Source organism: Callospermophilus lateralis, chromosome 2 (genome assembly GCF_048772815.1).
Source record: "Callospermophilus lateralis isolate mCalLat2 chromosome 2, mCalLat2.hap1, whole genome shotgun sequence".
Classification (NCBI taxonomy): domain Eukaryota; kingdom Metazoa; phylum Chordata; class Mammalia; order Rodentia; family Sciuridae; genus Callospermophilus; species Callospermophilus lateralis.
The window spans coordinates 71,812,265-71,824,908 of NC_135306.1; the positions used below are offsets into that span (position 1 = coordinate 71,812,265).

Below are 12,644 nucleotides of genomic sequence, written 5' to 3' on the forward strand. Positions count from 1 at the left end.
GCCTTTGATCCCACACAGCACCTGAGATAGATGTGGTCTTCCAAGATGTCAGTCATCTGCTGACCATAAGACAGCACCAAGCAACCCACTGATGCCCAATCCCTTGCCTTATTTGAGTGGAACTTTCTCCAGTGTCTTCCTCCCAATAAATAGGGCTTCAGGCATGCTCTCTCTCTTTTGCCTGCCTCTTTTGCCTCCCTTGTGGGAGCTGGATCAGAAGAGCCATCACTGAACCCCAAGAAAAATGTCCTTTCTGTGTCTGTGTGGTTATTTCATGGCAGCCCGATTTACCTGGCATGACCCTGACTGATGGAGTTGCAGGTCGAGGCAAATGAATACATTTCTCTCCCAACAAACCTTTCAACCCATACATTCTCAGGCAATTATCAATAGTCTGTGATTAGGTACTTGCACAAATTAACCAAATATGAGTTTCTATACATCAGAGAAGGGGACGCTTCATGGTAAAACATTAGAAATAAAACATTTTTGGGTAGCTAAATGTGACATGATTATATGCCACTTAGCAAAATTTCTGCAAGTGGGTGAGTGAATGTCTATGGTTTGTAGGCCTGGGACAGATTTTTTTAGGATGCCAGATAACTTCTAGAGTTTAGATATTTAGAAATACGTGTTTTGTTTTGTTTTGTTGTTTTGTTTTGTTTTGTTTTTTTCAGTATAACCTTGAAGCTTAGCTTAGGTCCTGAAGATTATCATCCAGGGGATATATTACCATCCAGGGTTTATCATTTACTTTGGAGGCTTGCTTTCTTCCCTTTGTGAGAAAGTCTGGCTACCAAAGAACAATTTTGGATGCTCTCATTAAAAGCTGACTTTGCAACCCCGAATACTTACCAAGCTCAAAACTCCGAAGTAAACAACAAAGTCTGTTATGTAATAAGTTGCATAATATAAGATAGTAAAAAAAAAAAAAAAAGAATATTGACTATTTTACTTTAAAATAGTAAACAGCAAGTCTGTTAAGTATTAAGTTGCAGATACCCTGACAGGAAGAGGGTCAAAAACCACAGGTCATTTACCTAGCAATATATAGCAAAAATGACTCTAAGTTTCCTTTACTTTTTCATTCTATCCATCTTCCTGCACCTTAGCCTGCTGATATCCCAGAGGTGATAAGTATTGTCCTGGTGCAGCACTTTAGTCAGAGGGAATTTGAGACTCCAAGCAACACAACATCTCTGTACTGTTGGCTCCTCTTGCCCCCTTACCCCCTTACCCTACCCAGCCTCTTATTCTTTCTTTCCCAGCTCCTTGCTATGTACCTTTTGACCCTACCGCTGTCTTACACCAGCAATTTAAAAAGGATTCCATCTTTCCATCTCCCTTCTCCTGCCCTGTGTTATTCAAGGTCAATTTCCATCTTCTTCCCTTCTCTGGAGCCCCTTGCCCCTGAAGTCATACCTCTCATGCAGCCACTCACGGGGAAATCTCACAGCTCCTGTACAGGCTGCAGAAGCCTCTCTCTCTCTCTTCCTGGCTTCCAAATGTCCCTTCCAGCTCCAGACTCCTCCCCATGCAAGTGCAAGTGGGAGGTCCAGCCCTCCTGTCTTCAGGGCAGGATGTTCTCTTCGGGCCCTTCTCTGCAGGGAAGTTCTGGGCCCTGTTGCTGTGGTGGCAGGGATGCTTCTTGTTTCTTAGGACACACTCAGCTTTGCCAAAATCCTTCTCAGTCTTTAGGTCCCTCCTCCATGTTCCTCATACTAATAGGCAAGCTTTCTGGGCACAGGTGCGCCTTCCATGTTTGGTTGTAATGGGATGAGTAGATTTTGTGAGACTGATGATTGGACTTGCATGCTGTTTTTCCTAAAATGCCCTCAACCTGGAATCCCTTAGTCACCATTGAGAAGCTTTCAAAAGTACATCTGTGCCTAGAGATTTTTATGTAATTGGTCCATGTGGCCATTGTTACTGTTTAACAGCTCCTGAAGGTGTGACTAGGTTTGAGAATCAGTGCCAACATTTTCAACCTATGTTCTTCTCACGTGTTTTTTTCTTTTCTTTTTTTTTTTTCCTAAAAGCATTAGTATTCAGCATGAATCTCGACTTCAAAGCCACCTGTCCTTAAGCAGCCTTATAGTCCCTGTCCTCAGCCAGAGTTCACCTTCAAAACAACAGGAACAGAATGTGCCTCCAGGATTTTCCAAGAAAGTTCCTGAGAAAGTTGGCAATGTGACTGAGCATGGTAAACTGCCAAAGAGAATTTAATAAAAGAAACTAGAAGGGCTCTGACTGAACAAGAATCCAGAGTGATTACATGGTTACTTAGATTTGCTGATGAACTGTTAACTATCGTAGTGACTCTGGCAGAATCACCTGTTGGGGCATTTCACTTTGTGCTTCACATGCTGGCTTCTGCCCTGTTTTTCCTGTTGGTTTTGATTCCCGAAGAAGGGAGCTAGCCTCTAAGATCTTCTTATCTGTTGTAATTATTACACAGATGAGGAAATGGAAGTCAAGAGGGATTATAATTTAATGAAAGTTCTATGGCTAATAAAGGAAGAGGGAGGTGAGAAACTCACCTTTCTGAGAGCCCAGTGTTCTCCTAAGACACACACCTGTTACCTACTCTACCCTGCTTTGGAAATGCTACTGATAAGCACCATTAAACAAATTGGTGGTGTTTGGTGTATGCCCAAAACACATTGGATTTCCAAAAAAAAAAAAAAAAAAAGCAAGATCCAGAGGCAGATCGTTCATAACTAAGCTCAGAAAAACATAGGGAAATAAATAGGAGAAAAAAAATGACTTCATCTCTCTAAGAGTCTTTGTAACAGGGTGAGTTATAATTCGCAGGGTGTCAGTTGTAAAAGCAGTTGCCTTACTTAGTGCTGGATCACATGTTTAGAGTGCAGTAAATGGTTTTAACTACTACTGATGGGAGAGGATTTGTAAAGTCAGCAGGCTGCAAAGAACTAAATGTGATGAAGTCCTCACTGTGTTATCTTTTGAAACAGAGAGAAGAAAGGAAGGGTTGCAAATAGTAGCTGTTGCACTGATTTTGTGTTTTGTTTTTTTTTTCTTTTTAGCTTACATGCTCATTTTGGCTGATCTCTCAGTTTTAACTCCCAAGATCGTTACTTGGAAAACCAGTGCCAAGTAGATGGAGCTTATTAATTTCATCTGTGAGTTTACAGGGGCAAAACAATCAGATAAGATAGTGTTTTCTTTCAGATAATATAGAATTATTTATGCTGCATAAGATTTCCAAGGTAAATATTCCTTTGACTCTTGGCATTCTTTTGTAGAGCCTATCATGCTCATCTAAACTAGAAGATAACTCTTTGCTATTGGCAGGAATTATTGTAGTTTATTAAGATACTTAAAAATATTTTGAAGAAATCAAGTATCAGTCTACTAAAAAATGAAAGAAAGCTAGAAGTTGACAATAGCCAACCAGTATGCTACCCAACAATGCTACTGGTCTCTTAAGTAATCCAAGTGTGACAGTTGTGTTTTCTATCTTTCTCTATTTTTTTACCATAAAATATGATAGATAACAATATTCTATATATGCATAGGAACAAATTTAGCTAGTTTAAATGAGAAGGAATTCAACCTAAGAATAATAGTGTACCTAGGTCTTCAGAGAGCCCTAGCAACAATGAATGTAAGGTCACAAGGCTTCTCTTTTATTTATTTATTTATTTATTTTTTACCCCATTTATTGTTCAGACCTACTTCCATGGTTTCTTAGGTCCACTTGGTGGGTCAGTGGCTTCAAAATTATATCTTCAGATTTTAAGAATTTACAGATCTAACTCCTGAAAGAGAGGATGATCTTGCCTAATTCTTTCCTATTCCTAAGGAAGATCTGTCCTGGGCTAGTGGGCCATCTTTGGATCAGCCACTTATGTCTAGGTAGAACAGGTCACGCAGACATAGGAAAGTTTTTAAAAATCACCTTAATAAACAGCCTGGGAAGTTTAAAGACAGAATGGGAGTCAGCCAATTAGATACACACCAAATGGTTTGTGATTCACTAAGTTCCTTCTTTGGGTAACGATCTAATTTGATTCTCGAAAAATGGTAGATTACTTTGTACCAAATTGTTTAATAGCATTTCCCATTTTGTGATCTTTTTTTTGTTGTTGTTTATCTAGTTTCCTCCCAGTCTATGTAATTTTGTTTTGAATTCTTAGAGTCTAACATTCAGGGGTTCTGTAAATATTTGTTGAAAGAATGTCTGTCTAATTCTGCAAGATAGAATGCTCAGATGAGGATACTGGGATGCACTGAAGTAAAGTGACAGGGTTCAGGTCTCTCAGCTAAATGTTAGTTCCTGTGGCCTCAAGTAGTTTCCAAACCACACGGCTGCTGTCTACATCTTTTTCTGTTTGTTAGTGACTTACACAGTAGGATTTGGATCTGGTGGTTAGAAATGTGAAAAGAATTAAATTGAGGATAAAGATGTCAATTGTTGTACAATGATTTGATTTTCTCCTCTCAGTGTATCAAGTAAGAACAGTTTTCCACCAACTACAGTAGTCTTTCCTTACTCATTGGGGGATACATTCCAAGATCTTCAATGAATGCCTGAAACTAAAAACTTTACCCATCCCTGCACTCTATATGTAATACTTCCTAGTGTAGCACATTGCCATCCATCAAAACACATTCTCTGTTCAAGTCTTCCACCTACAAATTTAATGCCTTTCCATTTTAACCAAGCACTTATCATGCACTGTGACTATAATTTGCAGTTTAAAGTGTACCAGCAAAACTGGCATGGAGGAATTGTTCCTTTTTCACAATTTCATAGATAGAAGATTCATTTCCACCAATTTTAATTTCACCATGCACTTTTTTCCCTTTTAAATCAAAAGCTTTCATGTCTCGAATCCAGCATCACTGTTCCTGCATTTTGGTGTCACTATTAAGGAATGATTTGTAAGTACCACATACCACAACAGTGAATTTGATAACCAAGATGGCTACTAAATAACTAAGTGGAAGGTAGTGTATACAGTGTAGATATGCTGGGTAGAGGAATGATTCATGGCACAGAAAGATAGAGCTTCATGGAGTAAGATATCATGATACTCAGAATGTGTGAAATTTGAAACCTGTGAATTTTTTTTTTCCTAGAATTTGTCATTTAATTTTTTCTGACCATGATTGACTGTGGATGACTGAAACCTTAGAAAGCAAAACCATGGATAAAAGGAGACTATGTGTTAAGGTCTGTAAACAAGTCAGATTGGCACCTGTTATTTTGCCAGGGAAATGTTAGAGTCTATAAACAAGTATGGATGGCGCCTGGCCAAATGCCAGAGGGAGTGGTTTATGAAGTAACAAAAGCAAGTCATTAAGTGTGGAGATTCCTTATTGGTTGACTGCTGTATCTATTTTATGCTAATTAGATAAGCTATATAAAATGTATAAATATCGCTCAGATCCTACAATAAACGGCTCCTATTCCTGCTGCATCAACGTACGCAAGTTATTCGTTACCCCCCGGATATTTTGCTGCAACTGGACTGCAGCAACTATGTACACTGAGTCTCTGCATTTTTTTCTAAATGTTTAAAGGGTGGAAGACTATTTAGTCTATGGTTAAAACTGCAAAAATAAAGTTTTCATTTTTTTAATTTTTGGCGACTTATTCCTGAAAATAATATTTGACTTAATAGTCACTCTTGGAGAGGTGACCACATATTTTATAATTTTAGTGATGCTTTTGATTTTGTAAGAGCATTTGGAAGCAAGGACAGAAATCAGATATCTTTTCCTGGCCGATGGTCTCTCCTCCTTATATGAAATCTCCAGTTTATCCATCGTTCGTATGTTATATTCATGGAAATGAGAAATAAACATGAAGATGCCTTTCTCCTCACACTTAACATGGTGTCCATAGTGGTAATGAATAGAATGGAAATAATGAGGCAAGTTATATTAAAAAATGAAGAGTGTTTTGCAGGCAGGCATATCATAAACACATTTTATTTCCTGACAAAAATATTCTTTTATATTAAATGAATTATGGAGGGAGTTAAAAGATTCATTAAAAAAAGCACACACTTTTGTTGCCTATTCTAAATGCAGAAGCAGAATCCTTCACTGTTGTTGTTTGCTTGAGGAAATCTGTCACCATGGATGCATCTGAGTTGATGAAAGTATTGATAGTGTTGGCATCCAAGAATGTCAACTTTGATCCCAGAAGTGTAATCATCTGTGCAGTGGCCAATATTGTCTGTGCCCTTTATTTAGCAAGAGATATGTGCACAGTGACAAGAAGACTCGTAGTGAAAGCAAATGATGGCTTACTCACAGCTTCCAGCGAAGCCCTCCCAGTTGCTACAGTCCACTGCTGTCTATTAAGCCCCCTGGGAGTTTGTCAGCCCCTAAAATTGGCTAATTGTACTACATTACGATTTGATATTATCTTATTACAAGGATGTAAATTTATACCAGGATGAAAGTTTCAGTGAGAAACAGAGGACAATGATGAGATGCACTGAGTGCCCAGAAAGTTGTAATCTCCCTTGGTTCTTTTCATCAAGGTCTTGCCATAATGAATCCTACTCATGTCATTAGCAAATCTGAAGTCCAGAAAGTGAGATTACGTGGTAGTTTTACAGTCTTGTTTAAAAGTCCTATGAAGATTTCTGTAGTCTTATGTTCTCAATTTCCCTAGAAACAGAAGTTTCTTGAGCTTGAGGAAAGGGCACAGGCATGAGTGAAGAATGTGTGGTTCACTGATAAGTGATGACAAACATGAAGGTAAGGTTCTGTAAGAAAAGTAGCAACTATTTTGTCTTCCTCATTTCACATCTGGCACTCTGAGGTCTCAAACTAATGTGTCAAAAGTATCTGCATATTTTATCAGATCACATAAAGAATAATTATAAAGAATACTCTACAAGAAGCTTCCAATTGTCCCTTGTTTCTCACTAGGGTAGGTTTTATGTATAAAAATGAATTTTGAGATAATACTCACATCATAAGTATCTCCAAGAAAGACATTAAACCATAAAATGATAGATAAACAAACACATGAAGAGGACAGAAGAGTTAAATTCTTGACTATTAAAAAAAAGAACAGACAGAAGACATTTCTTTCAAGCTACTGTGGGGACTCCACAGAAAACCTGGAATGGAACCACCATTTGACCCAGAATATACCCAAAGGACATAAAATCAGTATGCTACAGTGACACAGCCACATAAATGTTTATAGCAGCTAAATGCACCCAACCTAGGTGCCCTTCAACAGATGAATGGATAAAGAAAATGTAGTAAATATACCCAACAGACTATTACTCTGCCATAAAGAAGAATGGAATCATGGCATTTGCCAGGAGATGGATGAAACTGGAGACTGGAGACTATCATGCTAAGTGAAATTAAGCCAATTCCAAAAAACCAAAGGGGGATGTTTTCTCTGATGTGTGGATGCTAATACACAATGTTGGAGGGTGGAGGGAGGGCAGTATAAATAGAGCTAAAAGTTTCCTTTAAAAACTCACTGGAGAAATGAAGGGAAGGAAGGAGGTATGGGAACAGGAGAGACAGAATGAATTGAACATAATTTTCCTATTTCATATATGAATACATGACCAGTGAAACTCCACATCACAAGAATGGGACCCTAATTAGAATAAGTTGTACTCCATGTATGACTAATATGTCAAAGTACATTCTACTGTATGTATATCTAAAAAGAACAACAACAAAAAATAATTGATTCTAGTATGGGCATATTGGATATAACAATGTTTGGGAACATGACCTTTGTGTGATGCATTCTATATGTTGAATGACATCACCTCTTTACTATTCAATGCATTTGCTTGAATACAAGAATTGGTTCATTAAACAGAAACTTGAGTTAAACAACAATAAAAATCATGCTTATGTACATATTGATTGAAAGAAATTCTAAGGAGAATAATGAGTTTGGTGATTTAGTTTTCCATTTACACTCTTTTAATATTAAGTATTACCATTGCCAACAAAAATGGATGCAAGTTTTAAAATGATCTGCTTACATTCTTTATGTTTCTAAACACCGTATTCACTTCACATTAATTATCAATGTGACTCTTCCTGCATGGAATTTATATGTGATGTGAAATGTAGACAGAAATAAGTGCTCATGCTGCCTCTGTATCCTAAGAGACATTACCAATGCCTTATTAATACTTGCCATAACAAATATGCTGCTACCAAGAGAGCCACATTAAATGATGATAAAAATATTAGCACTGTGAGTGACTTCTTTGAAGATGATATATGAAAATTTTTGTCAATGTGTTAGGCAAATGCTTGGCTCAGAAGATAGAGTACAATATCTTGTTATCTACTGTTTACAGTTTAGACTATTTCTCCTCTTCCTCTTCAGGACATTTTGTATTGTTTATTTTATACTGCATAAACAATACAGTATTGTGTCTTATACCCATATCATTCAGAAAACCTTATTCTTATTTCATTTATTTTTATCTTATTTTTGCAATACCAGGGTTTGAATCCAGGAACATTCTACCTCTGAGCTATATCCTCAGACTTTATGTTTTAAAATATATTACTTACTAAGATGTCCAAGCTTGCCTTGAACTTGCAATCCTCTTGCCTTATCCTCCCAGGCCCTGGGATTATAGGTGAGCACCACCATGCCTGCTTTATTTTGATTATAGGAGCAGAAACTTGAGTTAATCACAGTCTCCTGTTCACGGTACAGTTCCATCATTGTCCACATAATGGCTGCTTTTGTTCATTTATTACTTTGGGTCCTTACTCCTTATTTATTCTCCCAATCCATAGATGTTTATTCTTAATCTGTTTAAAATGTTATTGTTTTTGTTTTATGCATTATTATAAAATAGGATTAATATTTTCACATATAACCATGTATTTTTATATGACCATGTAATTTACATCTAAGTCTTTTTTTTTTCTTATGAAACCAAATGCTTTAAATATCCAAATCCAGTTGCCAGGCATTTTTCTAATTTTTTGTTTCTCAAGGTTGCAAAATATTCCATAATGTACAACCTCACACACATTTAGCCCATCTCATAGGCATCATGATTGTTTGTAACATGTGTCTTGCCAGAAAATGATCTTGAATCTGGGCTGATGCTAAGGTGACCATGTTTTTTTTTTATGAGTTTTGCCTCCTTTTTGAAATACAACTCATGCTAAGAAGTAGAATTTTTCTTATAATAGTATTGTTGAGTTTTTATTGTCAAGTTCCTATTCAGAATGACTATACCAATGTATCTTGCTATCATGTTACTCTCTTTAAATTTCATAGTTGTTTCTTAAAAATCATTTTTACCTATAAAATCTCTTATACTTCCTGAAAGGTGACAGATGGGCAAAGCAAAACTTCTTAGTATAACTAAAAGCAAAATGCCAAAAATGTTGTAGCAGTTTTATTTTAGATGAAGTATCTCGGAATTTATTTTTTCCTTCTTCTTTATATTCTCATTGGTAATTGATTTTATTTGTCTTTTGGATTTATAATTGTATTTCTTAAATTTGTTTGCAATTATTATTGTATAAATTTAGCTACAGTTATTATGGCACTACTATAGTCAGAGTTTAAATTTCCACAAAAGCTTAGTCTCTAGCTTGACACTATTGGAAGTGGTGGGACCTTGAAGAGAGGGTCAAGGTGTTTAGGTAATGAGAAGTGTGCTCTTGAGGGTGGTTGTGGGACCCCGTTCCCTTCCTCTTTCTCTCTTTTGCTTCCTGGCTTCCCATGGGGTTAACAGTTTTGCTCTGCCCCATGATCTGCCATCTTACTCCAGACCCAGAGGAACAGGTCTGGCTGATCATGGATTGAAACCTCTAACACTGTAAGTTCAAATAAACCTTTCCCTTTATTTCAGCTTATTTGTTGTAGTATGAAAAAGCTGAGCAATACATACCAATGGCTTGCGCTGTGGCGCATGCCTGTAATCTCAGCTGTTTGGGAGGCTGAGGCAGGAGGATCACAGTGTCAAACTCAGCCTCAGCAAAAGCGAGGCACTAAGCAACTCAGTGAGACCCTGTCTCTTATAAAAAAGATACAAAATAGGGCTGGAGATGGGGCTCAGTGGTTGAGTGCCCCTGAGTACTCACCACAAAAAATACATACCAATAATATTTATATAGTTCAAAGTTTCCAATTTGGCTTTTCTTACAAATTTCATATATCTATATATTTAAATTTTCATTTTGTTTTTAATTATGGTTATAAATATATAACATTAAATTTTAAGTGTTAACTTCAGTACCTTCAATACATTTACATTGTTGTACAACAGGCAGCTAAAACTTTTTCATATTTCTAAACTGAAATTTGATACCCATTAAATACTGAAATCCTTCTCCACTCAGCCTCTTTTCTGTTTCCATGAATTTGACTGCATTTGATACCTCAGATGAGTGGAATCATAAAATATTTGTCTTTTGTGATTGCCTTATTTTACTTAGTATAATGTCCTCCAGATTTAGCAATGTTGTAGTACAGGACAGAATATACATTTTAAAGACTGAATAATATTTCATTGTATGTATATACAACGATTTCTTTATCTGCTCATCCACTGATGAACATTTGGATTTCTTTCACTTCTTAGTTATTGTGAATTATATTTCAGTGAACATTGGTACACAAATATGCCTTTAAGATGCTACATTAATTTTTGGGAGGTATAAACCCAAAAGAGTATTGCTGTATGTGATGATTCTATTTTTAATTTTTGAGAACTCTCCATACTGTTTTCTACAGTAGCTACACCATTTTACACTCTCATCAATAGTGTACAAGATGTTCTAATTTCTTCTCATCCTCACCAACACTGCTTATTTTCTATTTGTTTGAATAATGACTATCTTAGTGAGGGAGGTTACAACTATATTTTTAAAATCAGATTAATTTACAATAGTTAATTTATTGCGACTGCATTGATTTATGGGTATATTTAGATTCTTTACCCCTAGTTTTTAGCATTCATATGTGAAGTAAATTTTGAATGCTAATATAATTAACACTTTTTTTCATGATATTTGTTCTCTTGTTTTGTTTTCAGGGTATAGATCAGTGTCAACATTGTCTATATTGGAACTTTCTTCATTTGATAGGATATCTGGAAATTCAAGACAAAAATTCAAGAAGAAATGAGTAACATGCTTTCATATAAAAATTATAATTCTTATAATGATAATTTTTCTTATTAAATAAATAAAATACTTTTCTTTAAGAAACACTGGAAAGAAGCCACCCAGATATGAAGGCAGAAAAAATTCACTCTACATAGAAGCTTTCCCAAATAAAATATTCAGAGTCACTTCCTCTCTTTGTTTAAAGTGTGTGATTCTCCTTTGAAATAGCAATGAATGGTGGGGTCTGAGAGGTGAGAAATATTAGATATTGGGGCACTTTAAGTGATTTAAAATTTGCATTTTGTTAACTATTTTTCTAATACTTCATTTTACTTTGAAGCTTTCTATTGAATTTATTTTTTGTAGAGAAAAGGCAAATTTCATAATCATTCTTCATAACTAAACTACAATAACGTTAACTTTCTTAAATGAACTAAAAAGAGTAGCATAGGGAAAGATAGAAATTCCAAATAATAGACAAACCATCCAAAACATCTATTTGGATCTGAAGCATCACATAACTAATATCCTACCTTCTAGACCCATACTCAAAACTGTACACCTTTCCTCTTTACACCTCTGTAATCATGCCTGGATTTGATTAAATCATTTTACATTTTCTTGTGGCTCTTTCTGACTTACTAGATTACCTTCACATTCACTTCACTCCAGAGGATAATTAGCAACATTTCAATCTGATGAGTTTTAGAGAAGACCCTGGGCACATTTGTCTCAGCCACTTCTTGGTTTCTCTTCAGGTCAGCCAACTTTCAGTGAAGATATATTGCACTGGCCATCACCACAGGAGTAGTTCGGTTGGGAGTCGACCAGGCTTCAAAGATTAACTTCCCCATCCCCCAAGAAGAGCTGTCCAATGGTGAGCCCTGCTGGCTCACATGATCCTTACCCACCAATCAGACTAGCCCTGCTGGCTCACATGATCCTTACCCACCAATCAGACTAGCCCTGCTGGCTCACATGATCCTTACCCACCAATCAACCATTAAATTGTCATAACTGTCAAACCACCCCAGACTCTATAAATATGCAGAGCTGTTCCTCAACAAGGAGCATTTTCTCTGATGGGGAGTCTTTTTCGTTCTTTCATTGGTGCTGAAACCCAGGAGGGGGAATGCCTCACTGCTCGAGGGCCCCCTCTCTCAAGGCTTGCCGTTCTGGTCCACTCTTTCGAGCACTGCTACTATTCACACAACAATGGCTCTTCAGTAGGTGAGTTCCCCTATTGGGTATCCAACTTCAGAAAGGCTACGCAGGGACTTTGACCATGATTGTCTGGCAAACCTCTGACCCCCAATCTGGAGGAGAGAACGCACCCCACCATGACCTTCACGGTCATGGTGGACTCTCTGGAGCCTGGTTCATGAGCAGGAGGTCCTGAGGGGTGGAAGAACAGCACTCCTCTCTCTGTCCCTCTCCTGACCTATGGGGGCCTCTTCTTCCCTCCCTGCAGACTCTCCCTTATTAAATTCTACACACAAGATTGGCCTTACTATCAATTAGATAATCAA

General features: G+C 36.9%; 1 protein-coding gene across 1 annotated transcript in view; it reads right to left on the reverse strand.

The window, feature by feature from the left end:
- Aldh1a1 (aldehyde dehydrogenase 1 family member A1) overlaps positions 1-1,528 on the reverse strand; it is a 144,954-nt gene extending 143,426 nt beyond the window's left edge. Inside the window, exon 1 of the mRNA XM_076846054.2 lies at positions 1,423-1,528. The gene's annotated coding sequence lies outside the window, so the exon portion shown is untranslated. The remainder of the gene's footprint in view (positions 1-1,422) is intronic.
- Positions 1,529-12,644: the final 11,116 nt, after the last annotated feature.